We start from the raw sequence: 12,836 nt of genomic DNA on the forward strand, positions 1-12,836 counted from the left end.
AACGAGCAGTATGTTTGTCTGGAAAAACACAAGGTCTCTGAAGCCAAGTGAACAGCATGAGGCTACCGGGTACAATAAAATATGAACAAAGAAGCGAGGCTAATCATGAACAAATTCGTGAATTAAGAAGTTTTCTCATTTTAAATGCTCAGGCCGTCCCCCTGCCCAATGCCGATTCGGTGGGGTTTGACGTCTGTTCACCAATACCCAGGGCCCAGGTATTGCTCAGTTTTCATTCATGCTGGTTTTTTTTTTTTTAAGATTTTGTTTATTTATTCATGAGAGACACACAGAGAGAGAGGCAGAGACACAGGCAGAGGGAGAAGCAGGCTCCATGCAGGGAGCCCGATGAGGGACTCGATCCCGGGACCCCAGGGTCACACTCTGGGCCGAAGGTGGCACTAAACCGCTGAGCCCCACTAGGTGTCCCCATTCATGCTGGTTTTCATGCATTCGTGCAAGCATGGCTACGAAGCCCTCTCTTTGTGTCAGTCCCTCTCGGTTCTGAGGTCTAGGGGTGTGGGAACAGCACGGACAGGGTCTCTGCGAATGGAGCTAAACAGGACCCCAGGCGGAGACCAGAACATGCCAGACTCTCTTCTCTCTCGGGGCATTTATGTTCCTCGATATCTGCCCTTGGGCTCCTCCCTCCCCACATCCTCCTGTCGCGTGTCTCATTTTCCAGGCCCGTCCCCACGTTGTTTTGAGCAGGCTCCCACGAGCAAGCGCCAGGGCCTGGGAGCCAAGGCAGGTGTCTCAGGAGGAAGAGGTGTTTCACGGCCAGGCCTTAGGGGAACCTGAGTAATGAGTAAAACTGATCTCCGCGAAAGCAGCTGCTCCCTGCTCCCCATTCCTGCTCGTTATTAGGGCTCGTTACTCTTCCCAGCGCCCTTCCACTCGGGCAGGTGTTACTGGACCTTCGGAGCCGGGGTGACTCGGGAGCTGTGTGATCCTGGGCTGTCTTTAACCTCCCTGCACTTCAGTTTTCCATGTCTGTCGGGTTTGGAAGGACCGTCGTGATGGTTGGTGAGCTGGGGAGGGAGAGGACTCCCACCTCTGGCCACTTCCGACGGCAAGTGTGCCCGCCCTTCTCCAGTGCTCTGCCTGGATGTCCCTTGGCGGCCCCTGCTGCTTCCAGCACACACTCTCCTGCCACCCACGTTGCTCCTATTTATTCCTAAAAAACAAGAGATGGCCTTGGTTTAGGCACCTCTGGGCACATTCGGTCAGACTTTGGTGAGAACTGGGGCGGGCGCTGGTTTCGCCTCCTACTCCCAGCCTTGGGGCAGCCGGGACTGCAGCAGCAGCAGCAGCACTACGCAGCCTGTGTCACCTGGACCGAGGCCCTGGGGCCCCAACAGGCGGCCACCCCTGGAGCTGGAACGCATCCCCAGAGACCCAGATGCGGCCTCCATGCCCTGGCTCCTGTCGCGGGGGAAGGCGGTGGGGACGGTGGGGATGCTCCCCAAACGGACGTCTGGAAACTAAGGCAAGGGAAGATAAGTAAACCGCAAATGAGATGGAAATAAAACCAAACAGGAAGTCTTCTTTTTTCTCCCAGAAAAAGTAAGTCGTTTGCACAGCTGGAGGCTAAAAACAGCTGCATTATCTAGAGCCCAGTACATGGAGAGGAGTCATTAATATTTTCCTCGTGCACACACTTCATTTTGATGCAATCTCCCCTTACAGGCAGCCGCATCATTTGCAGGATATTTAACAAAAATGATGGAAATGCTCAGCCGCAGCTGCTCGTGGCTTGGCCGCCCATATTTTTGCATAACTTCACCGCGGGCGGAGGCCCCCACATTGCTGTCCTGGCCCGGGTCACTCCCCTGCTCACCTGCACGCGGGGCTGGTCACACTCAGGTTCCCGTCGGGCCCACACGGCGGGCATATCCCACAGCTTTGCTGAGCGAGCGGATGCCTGGCTTCCCTGCCCATCCTGCGCGGTCCGGAGCATCCCGGCGGGGAGGGGACAGCAGCCAGGGCGCCCCGGGTGGGCCCGGTGACCCCGGCTGGCACCCAGGAGGAGTCTCCAGGGGCGCCCCGCGCAACGATGCGCACAAGTCGCGGCTGCCTAATGGGACCCCGTGCAGGTTGGGGATACGGACTGAAATGTCACTTATTCTCCGAGGAAGAAATTACCAGCACATATTCACGGAAAATACTCTGGGGCGCCCCGGGTAGGGGAGAGAAGGAGGGCTCAGGGGAGGAGCAGCTGCGCGGCCCAGGGCGTGACCCTGGGTCCCGGAATCGAGTCCAGTCGGGGTCCATGCAGGGGGCCTGCTTCTCCCTCGGCCTCTCTGTGTCTCTCCAGGAGAAATAGATAAAATCTTAGAGAAAGAAAGGAAATGCTCAAAGTGGAACATCTTACCTTAAGGGAAGAGTAATTGAGGGTCAGTGGAGGGCAGGAACACCCAGGGCTCTCCTACCAAGTCCCAGAAGCTTCTCATTCATGGAAATACGGAATTCTTACAAACAGGGTTAACAGGCATGGTCCATCCTTTTTTATTTTTATTTTTTAGGATTTTATGTATTCATGAGAGACACAGAGAGAGAGGCAGAGACACAGGCAGAGGGAGAAGCCGCCTCCAGGCAAGGAGCCCGATGTGGGCCTCGAACCCGCGACCCGGGGTCATGCCCTGGACTGCAGGCAGGTCCTCAACTGCTGAGTCCCCCAGGGATCCCCCTCCTCCCTCCCTTAAACACGGTAGCCGAAACACGAAGTCTCAGCTTGTGAGGGCTCAGGCAGCTTTTGACCATACCACCCAGATGCTGGGCCCTCTCCACCGCCCGCAGGTAGCAGGTAGCAGGTAGCACCAGAGCAGGGCTCTTGGAAAACTGCCACATGAGGTGGGGAAAAAAAATTGCAAAGGAAAACCTCCTATGATGTTAATAAATAAAGACGTATGGAATGCCTTCTTTAAACAAAGCTAAGGACTTATTTGATAAAAATATAAGGCCTTTTGGAGTTCCGTGACTTACTCACAATTAGCTTTTAAAATCTAGTAGATCAGTACAACATCACCCAGGGCACCCTCCCCCCTGACCCCGCTACAGTCGGTCCCCACATGGACCCACCTGACCACCGCTGTGAACCCACGGGACGCGAGGACACGGCTCCACCCGCGGGAAGCGCTTCTGGCAGCTGCCCCGGAGCTCTCCGACACACCTGCACCAGGTCGTGCGGGGCTCCCCCCCCCTTACACCCCGAGGCCCCCTGGCACCCCGAGGCCCCCTGCGACGTGACACTGCAGCCGCCCCGGAGCTCTCCGGCACACCAGGCTGCGGGGGGCGGGGACACAGGTAGAGGTGTGCGCTCTGTGGACACGCGGGGGCATCACGGACACGTCCTTCCGTAGCAGGGCGCCAGGCGGGGGGGACCGGTGCCTGTGCAAGCCCTCGGGTGCGGGGGGTGGGCGACTCGGGATGCCGGGGGCCTCGGGGTACTGGGGGGCATCAGGGTGTAAGGGGCGCCTGCTGGGAGGGGGCACCAGAGCCGCAGCAGCGCCGGCCAGGCTGTGGCATCCGTCCCCGGGCTCCGGGAGGCAGCCTCCTCGTGCACAGGGCGCACAGAATGCGGGGCCGCCCGCGGGAGAAGAGACGGGGCCGCCCGCGGGGAGAGGGGCGCGTGGAGAGACGTCCCTCCTGATACGTGGCGGGAAGGGAGACAGGCCGGTGAGCGACCGTCCAGGGAAGTCCCCCCACCCCCAAACCCGGCTGACGGCACCTGCGCAGGGATGACGGAGGGGGGGTGTCACAAAGCTCAGCCTCCCCAGCTGAGCTGACCAGGATGGGGGGGGCACAGGAGCAAATCCCAGAGGGCCCCCAGGGACCCCCTCCAGGTATGGCCAGGGCCTCAGGGGCTGCGACCTCTCCCAGGAAATACGTCCCCGCAGAAAGACACGGGGCGGGGGCTCCGAGAAGCTGCTGGCACGTCGTAGGCAGCAGGTGAAACCCCGGCGCCTGCCTGCAGGAGTGAACAGGTCGGTGGGAAAGCCCGTCAGTGGGAGAGACGGGGGTGGGAGAGCCGGGGATGGGAGAGCCAGGGAGTGGGAGAGCCGAGGGTGGGAGAGCCAGGGGGTGGGAGAGCCAGGCAGTGGGAGAGCCCGGGGGTGAGACAGCAGGGCGGTGGGAGAGCCGAGGGGTGGGAGAGCCGGGGGGTGGGAGAGCCGGGGGGTGGGAGAGCCGAGGGTGGGAGAGCCAGGGGGTGGGAGAGCCGGGGGGTGGGAGAGCCGAGGGTGGGAGAGCCAGGGGGTGGGAGAGCCAGGGAGTGGGAGAGCCGAGGGTGGGAGAGCCAGGCAGTGGGAGAGCCGAGGGTGGGAGAGCCAGGGAGTGGGAGAGCCAGGGAGTGGGAGAGCCAGGGGGTGGGAGAGCCGGGTGGTGGGAGAGCCGGGTGGTGGGAGAGCCGGGGGGGTGGGAGAGCCGAGGGGTGGGAGAGCCAGGGGGTGGGAGAGCCAGGGGGTGGGAGAGCCCGGGGGTGAGAGAGCCGGGTGGTGGGAGAGCCGGGTGGTGGGAGAGCCGGGAGGTGGGAGAGCCGGGGGGGTGGGAGAGCCGAGGGGTGGGAGAGCCAGGGGGTGGGAGAGCCAGGGGGTGGGAGAGCCCGGGGGTGAGAGAGCCGGGCGGTGGGAGAGTCATGGGGTGGGAGAGCCGGGCGGTGGGAGAGCCGGGGGGTGGGAGATCCCAGGGGTGAGAGAGCCGGGTGGTGGGAGAGCCGGGAGGTGGGAGAGCCGGGGGGTGGGAGAGCCGGGGGGTGGGAGAGCCCGGCGGTGGGAGAGTCGGGGGGTGGGAGAGCCGGGGGGTGGGAGAGCCAGGGGGTGGGAGACCCGGGGTGTGGGAGGTCCCGCCTACAGCCCCCCCTAGGCCGCAGGTGGCTGGGAAGGAAAGCTCTACACCCCACACAGAAGTCAGGTGTCGGGCAGCTGGGATGGCCCAGCGTTTTAGTGCGGCCTTCGGCCCGGGGGTGACCCCAGGGGTCCCGGGATCAAGTCCCACCTCAGGCTCCCCGCAGGGAGCCTGGTTCTCCCTCTGCTTGTGTCTCTGCCTCTGTGTCTTTCATGAATAAATACATAAAATCTAAAAAAAAAAAAAAAAATATCAGGTGTTACTCTGGACCGAATCGGATGCTTTCTTTTCTTTCAAGATACTTATTTATTCATGAGAGACACACACAGGCAGAGGGAGAAGCAGGCTCCATGCAGGGAGCCCGACATGGGACTCGACCCCAGGTCTCCAGGATCGGGCCCTGGGCTGAAGGCGGCGCTAAACCGCTAGGCCACCCGGCTGCCCCGATCGGATGTTTCCATACGTGCCCGGACCATGCCTGGGAGGACGTTCCCAGAGGGCCAGGCGGGCGGCGTTTGCAGCATGTGATTGCCGGCACGATAAAGACAAAGTCCTGTCTACACCGGCCCGGTCATGAGTGGGTCGCGCGTGGAACGCAGAGAGAGCAGCTTGGGCTTGCATGGACAGGATACTCGCTGTGCCCTTGCACATCCACTTGTCAATTCGCGCGCTTACCCCTTGCCGGCATAGGGCTGTGTAGACAGCAGGGCGGGACGGCTGCCCCCGGGTATGGGTATGGGGCCGCGGGGAGGACCGGCCCAGCCTCAAGCGGGGAGGGGACACGACGCTGTAAGAGGCGGACCCAGGCCCCAAAGCCCGTCGGGACCCGGAGTGAGCACCCAGGCAGACCCCGGGAGCCCCGCCGGCCTCCCTCCCCCACGCGCTCGCCCACGAGGTTTCTGGGGAAGCGATTCACCGGCTCCACAGCAGCCCCGGAATCTTGAGCTGCTTTCCGACTGCTCTGGCACAGATTTGGCCTTTTTTTTTTTTTTTTTTTAAGTTTTATTTATTCCTGAGAGACCCAGAGAGAGAGGCCGAGACACAGGCAGAGTGAGCAGCAGGCTCCATGCGGGGATCCCGACATGGGACTCGATCCCAGGGGTCATGTCCTGAGCCAAAGGCAGACGCCCAACCTCTGACCACCCCGCCCCCCCAGGTGTCCCTGTTATGCTCATTTTAATATACGTTTTAATATTCTAAGTAGTTTTTGGATCAATGAAAGAAAATAATGTTTATTTCAAACCTAGAAATTCAATTTGAAATCTGCTACCGTTTAGCAGATCAGTTAAAAATCCGTTGTTCTGGTGTAAAACTGAGTGGGTTTGTCCTGGGTCCATCACTTTCTGTGTTTCCTTGGAACCTTACTTTTCAGTGCTCCACTTGCCCATCTTGAAATGGGTTTAACCCCCAATCCAGACCTCATAGGATTGTTGTAAGAATTCAATTAAGAAAGGCAGTTAGCATACTCAGTGCTGAGTGTCAGCATATTTTAGACAATGAGTAAAACTTAATGATTAAGTAGAAGATAAAATACTTGTAAACAAGTTCTACTGAGCATGTTCTCCTTTTGGGTATATATGGGGGCTTTGCTTAAATTGTTTTCTGTTAGCACCATTATCGTATTTTCAACACAATTTGACTAACAATGAGATTTTTTTTAAGTGTCCCTTGCAGCCTGCGGGCCATGCACCCCGCCCACAGCAAGGGGCCCTCATAGGGTCCCCAGAAGGAGGGGCTGGTGGCCTCCATCCTGGGGCCTGGCCTCCACGGGGTCTGACAGGTGGAACGACCTTGTGCTCACTCATGAATCAGCCAGGCTCCGTCCCCAGGACCAACCCGTCCCCACGGAACCGCGCCAGCTGGAGAACCTGTTGACCCTCCTGGAGGCGGTGCTCATGCACCCGGGACCTGCCAGAAGCGAGCCACCTGTGGGCGAGTGGGAGCTGAGCCAGGTGCAGTTGTCTCTTCCCATCTGACGGGAGGACCGAGACACAGCGCTGGCCTGCGGTGTGGGCACTCGGCAGGTGTGCAGGTGCACAGGTGTGCAGGTGCAGGCGTGCCCACTGGGGCCTCGGGGCAGCAAACGGGCCCCTGAGGGAAGAAACCCAAGCCGGCCTGGCCCTGGCCCTCACAGTTGTCCTGGTGCTCTCAGACTGCTGCCCCTGCTTCCCCACACAGGCCTGATGGGGAAACTGAGACCCAGAGGGAGCAACAGAGTCCTGAACCACCGAGGCGAAGTCACCCACTGCCCATACCTGTCCCCATTCCTCTGCCAAGTACGGCACAGGGACCCCCACCAAAGGTCCTCCCAGGGGCCGGCCCCCATCCAGCAGCATCAAGAGATAAAGTGGAATGTCCACTGTGGACCAAAGGCAACAAAACCTTTTTTTAGGAAGAAAATAACAAGAGGCTCCCTTACAAACTCTTCAGTAATAATCACTTGAGCTGTGAATTGTGAACCCATTTCAACAGCTTGATGCCAAATATTTGCTCTAAAATGAACTCTGTGAATGGTCCTGTGTCAGTGGTTTCCTAGTTTTCCTTCTATTTCCACCTCCCTACCCCATCCATCCCTCCTGCCAGAATGTTTTCTCGCCATGCAGGAGTGAGCCTGTGTGGGATTTCTGCCAACGTAGTGCAATGATAATCCCTCAGATTCTTCAGAAACCTGTTGAGATTAGGCTTTGCCCAATTGACCAGAAAATGCTATTAGTGTAAAGCAATAACGTAAAGGCTAGCAAGCAAGCACACATACACACAAAAACTAAACAAGAATATTTATGAAACATTTAATGTTAATTCCTAATACAAAGTAATGACAGAAACTTGGAGTAAGATATGAAGTTTTTCTCAAAGTAGGTATAAATCAGTTGCTCCACACAATGTCTTGTTTTCTTTTTTTTTAATGTCTTGTTTTCTTAATCTTACTCATTTTCTAAATGCCATAATCACTTCTAAGTTTTTTCTTTTAATGTTACATCTGTCTTATTAGAGACTTCGTAGGCCTCCATTCACATTTCATGCATCCTTGCATTTATGAGGATTATAATATCCATAGCAAAAACTAGGTATCCGATGCTGAATTACAAATAAATATATTTAGGATAAGCTTTAAAAATTGATCAAATATTTATGACCTCTGTCCTAGGAACAGAAGTTATAATATAAGAGTAGGTTATTGCAGTTCACTGAAATATTCACTTGAACTTGAATAATCAAGATATCTGATTTATCATAGTGGATTTCTGCTTACTTAATACTAAAATATCAGTAGTTTTCAGAATAAGGTGGTATTTTGAGTAAGGATACACTCACAGCCTATGGTCTGAAATATCCTATTGAAATGTCTCATCCCTGGTTCGGAATGATGCAGAGACGGCTAATATGGGCAGGCGGGTTTGTAAAGCATGAACGTAGCCACACAATGATGAATTTTCTCCCTTTTAATTGTACAAAAGTCCCTCTCTTTGGCTAGTACAGAATTCAAAATATCGCCTCTGCAGCCTGGATTCGTGTCTACCTACATGTCTTCATCTTCACATATTCTCCATATACATCAATGAGAATTTTTCCTTTTCATTCTCGCTTTCTTTTCTTCTTCTTCTTCTTTTATTTTTCTTTTACTTTGCATATGTATGTTTGTACGTACACAGAAGGCATGACATTGCCTATATCATAAGCCAAGTCTGTGAAAAGATTCATGAAATACATGAAATTGCCATTTGAATAATTTTTTTAAATGGGAAGTATTTGGGCTGGATCATTATACCTTTTTATTCACTCACCTTCTGTATCTCATATCAAATACGACATAGTCCTAAGTAAGTGTACTGACCGTCTCCTCAGAGCTTGGTTATTTGCACATTCAGTTATATTCCAAAGGATGATGGAATATTCTTCATTAAATAATACTCTCCAAGATAGATATCATGTCTAGGCAAATGTGCATTTGAAAATGCTGTAGTGTTAATGATTTCTTTTGAGAATGAGTAATTATGTGTCACCGTTTTGGCCAGAAAAATAATTTTGCTTTTCACTTCCAGGCAGGATGCTAAGATACTGGTTCATATCAGCTTATTAAATTCCACAGTAGAAAACGTACCTTGCATTTTCGGAGAGAAGGAAGTTTCCTGTCTTCAAATGAGGCTTCACACTTCTCTCTCAAACTAGATTTTAACTTACAGTTGAGTTAAAGTTTCCCTAACAAGAGTCATTTAATTTTTCATTTTTCTACTTTCTCAATTATTTGCATGGAGATTTCTTCAAAAGGCGTCAAAGGATTAAACATGAGACAGCGTATATTAACAAGATCAGCTTACCTCTCTGGAACTGACAGGCTGTCCAGTAGATCTTAGACTGTTTGTAGGGATGTGTGTGTGTGTGTGTGTGTGTGTGTGTGCTCACATGCACACGAGGGCAGACACACACATCTCTGTGTTTTTTTTTTTTAACTAGTCAGTATTTACCAAAAGTCACCAAAACATTTAACTGTATGTTACAAATCCAACTGAAATACAAACTATCCTTATTCCAATTGATAGATATTTTTGAAGAATAAAGAAAAAAATCCAACATTTCCTCAAAATATTAATAAAACAAAACACTATGTGAAGTATTTTAAGTGAATAGCATGCAGATAAAAACATGAATAAATTATTTTATAAACTGGTATCATGCTTAAAATTAGGAAACTTTTTCTGGGAAAATAAAAACATTGTTACTAAAAAAATAAATAAAAGAGTTGAACAAGGTGACAGAGAAAGCAAAAAGTAGCAACCTAATGTTCCTCGAAGGCCCAAGGGTGGGTGATCATCAGCTTACATGCCATGTATTTGAGATGGTCGAGTGGAGCCCATGAGGCTATTCTCTTTGTCATTTCCAACAAAGAATAAATTCCACAGACAGTGTCATCAATATCACTACTCATGACTTCCCCTATCAGCAATCTGATCTTGTTGCGATTGCTGCTGCAATTTACCTTTTATGCCTCATTAATTGACTTAGAAAATGAACACATGCTTTTAACCTTTGGAGAAAGGGACTGTGTCATTTTCCAGTTAGTGTGAGCTGGAAGGGGCAAGGTGACAAATGTACCTCAACCTAGAGAAAGATGGACTGTGAGGTTGAAAATAAAGCTGGGCATGGGGCTGAGACTCTGAGAGGAACATCACACCATCTGAGTGGAAGTAGTTGAGGAAGGAGCTGGGAGGTCCATTCAGCTCAGATTTTAAAGGCATATTTTAGGAGATTTTTAAAAGTAAGTCTGAGTTGAAGACTTCTAGACTGTTTAATATTTCTTAAAGCTAGGCAGGTTAACCTAATGGTGAGACATGTAAATTCTGGAGTGAATTCCCTGGGTTAGCAGCTTAGCTTTGCCTTTTGCTACTTTGTCTTAAGCAACTGAGCAAACTCTTGAGTCTCATTTGCTGACTTTCCAAACTTCTCCTTTGGCATCACTAGGAAGATATATGAGATGTAAACAGCTTGACAAACAGTGGTACCATGAATGTTACTACTGTTTTTAAAAGGATAGCTTGACTTTTTTGTAATTTTCAACGGGTTGTGGCTAGGTTGATGTTGCCAAAGGGAAACAATACCAGACAAGGAGGACTTTATTTCAAGACTATTGCAATAGGGAGAGAGAGTTCATTAACTTCTGAAACAGGAGGCAAACGCCTGAAACAGGAAGCATCTAAGGGCTAGGTAAACAAGGGAAAACTACTAACCCATGATAGCAGGGAGTTTGGTCACTGTGATTTGGCCATTTGTGCTTTTTTTTTTTCTCCCCACAAAGACTGGAAGATAAGGGTGCTATCTTTCTTGATGATTGCATTTCAAAGAGACAGCTCCTAGGTCCTTGGGAAAGATATTCCTGGGCTGTGGAACTGGTGAAAGGCTTGAGAAAGATTTACATTTCAAAGGGACAAAGGAAGAATTTACTGTTACAAGTTTTCTAAGGTAAAAACTCTGAATAAAAGGGAGGTCAAGGCCCAGGAGTCAGGAAGAAAACTGTCTAAAGTTTAGTCAAGCTGAGAACATTGAGGTCATCTTGGTCAATAGTAACTAATGATGAAATGACAATGTCCCACTTTTCAGTCCCCTGTTTTGTACATTTTTCTTCCTCAGGAATAAAGACAGACTGCCATTTTCAGTCTGAGGATACATTATTCAGATGGAATTGAATTCCAGGATGAGTGCAGAATTTTAGGTCTGCTTCTAGCTGTTCTAAATGAAATTTAAGTTTTCTTGTCTGGAGAAATTAAATCCCAGGGCACTGAAAAAAAATACATGGAAAGTTATTATCCCCTACTCCAATGTTTGCATAATTATGTGGAATGTGAAGATTAGAGATGGGAAAAAAAAAAGAATCGTATCTTTCAGGAAGGTAGAGAACTTAGATCCAAAACTAGTGACATTTAAGCAGGGATGTATTTATGATATTTAACTAGGGGAAAAAATCAAGAATTAATTTTCTAATATCAGCTCATCTGTGTGTGTATGTGCATGTACTTGGAATGGAGATAACTGGTAAACCCCAGATGAATCCAAAAATTGCTGAGACTTCTATGGATACAAAGCTGATAGATGAGAAGAACCATTCAGTGATCTCAAATTCAAATGCTTTTAGGGGCCACATCAGGAACATAGAAGTGTGGAGCTGTAACACTAAATCCATATGGAGTGCAGAAGCCAAGGGAAAGTTAAGAATGCATGTCCCTCCTAAAGTCGCTGAATTTTTTTTTTTAAATCCTTGAGGTCCAAAAATTCTGTGACAACTATGAATTCCAACTGTGCCTATCAGTTTGGCATCCCTGATTATAATCTGGATTTTGTCAAGGATTTTACCAATGTCTATCAAAATATTAAGTGGCCACCAATGGAGAAATTTAGATGTGGAATAAAGTTAGGAGAATTCATAACTAGTGGAATACTGCCTCAAAAGAAGTTTACTGAATAGTAAAACATGTCTGATTATGTGTCCTAAAGTGCCGGTTCAAAAATCTTAATCAAAAAAAAAAAAAAATCTTAATCATTTGGAAGATGTTGCTTTTTCTTTTTTTTTTTTTTTCAAAAAAAAATCATTTGGAAGATGTTGCTTTTGAGGAAACAGCGAACAATTTGGATAAGACAAAATATTCATATCAAATTTGAATTATGGAGGAAGCCTAAGAAGAAAGCGGGATAAACACAGAGCCCCAAAATCAGGTCTAAAAAATGAACTGACAAGTACGAAGAAAGAAGCTACAGTTTAGCTGAATGAAAAACAAATAAGAGCCAAGACTCCTAGTTGCTGGTAAGCTTGATAAAAATCAATAGTAGAGGCAATTGTCTCAAGTTTAGGTAGTCATTCTTACACAGTTGTATAAGCATAACAAGTAACAAAACAAAACAAAAGTCAACTTACTAATTACTTGCAAAAGAAGAACAGCGACTTCAGGATCATAGTTGTGTTTGAATATCAATTCTGCTACTTCCGGTAATTAAATCAGCTTAATCAAATGTGAATCGGGAATAAAATGTATCACATGATTTTTGTGATTATTCAATTACATAAAAACCATCGCATATGTTACTCTGTCCCTGAATATCACTTATTTTCAGTAAATTAAATTTTTTTCATAGAAAAATTTTTTATTGTGATCCCCACATTGGATAATTGAGGCTGAAGGAGGCACCCAGGACTTTAGGTCTGCTAATAAGAATGGCCAGAACTAGAACTCAGATTTCTGCCTCCTGTCTTCTGTTCCTTCCACGCCACCATACATTTTCATTCATTAGGAAAAATAAAATAAATCAAAGGGAGCGAAGCTGATTGAAGAGGTAAAAAATATAGTTTGTTGCTGGCATCAATCACTAAGTCAATCCCTCTCTATTGAGAACAAGTAGTAGCAGCAGAAACCACTGTCTAAAGGACGATTTTCATCTAAAAAATCACAAAAATCATGATTTCTCCTCTGTCACATATTTTTTTCCTTCATGTGTATTTCACC

At 49.4% G+C, this 12,836-nt stretch overlaps 1 long non-coding RNA gene across 1 annotated transcript; it reads right to left on the reverse strand.

The window, feature by feature from the left end:
- Positions 1 to 598: 598 nt before the first annotated feature.
- On the reverse strand, positions 599 to 3,667 carry LOC119876717. The gene is made up of 2 exons (XR_005365430.1): positions 3,082 to 3,667; positions 599 to 1,177 (listed from the first exon to the last, which is right to left on the reverse strand). It is a non-coding gene; the product is annotated as an uncharacterized LOC119876717 (long non-coding RNA).
- Positions 3,668 to 12,836: the final 9,169 nt, after the last annotated feature.

The sequence above is a fragment of the Canis lupus genome, chromosome 10 (genome assembly GCF_011100685.1).
Source record: "Canis lupus familiaris isolate Mischka breed German Shepherd chromosome 10, alternate assembly UU_Cfam_GSD_1.0, whole genome shotgun sequence".
Lineage (NCBI taxonomy): Eukaryota > Metazoa > Chordata > Mammalia > Carnivora > Canidae > Canis > Canis lupus.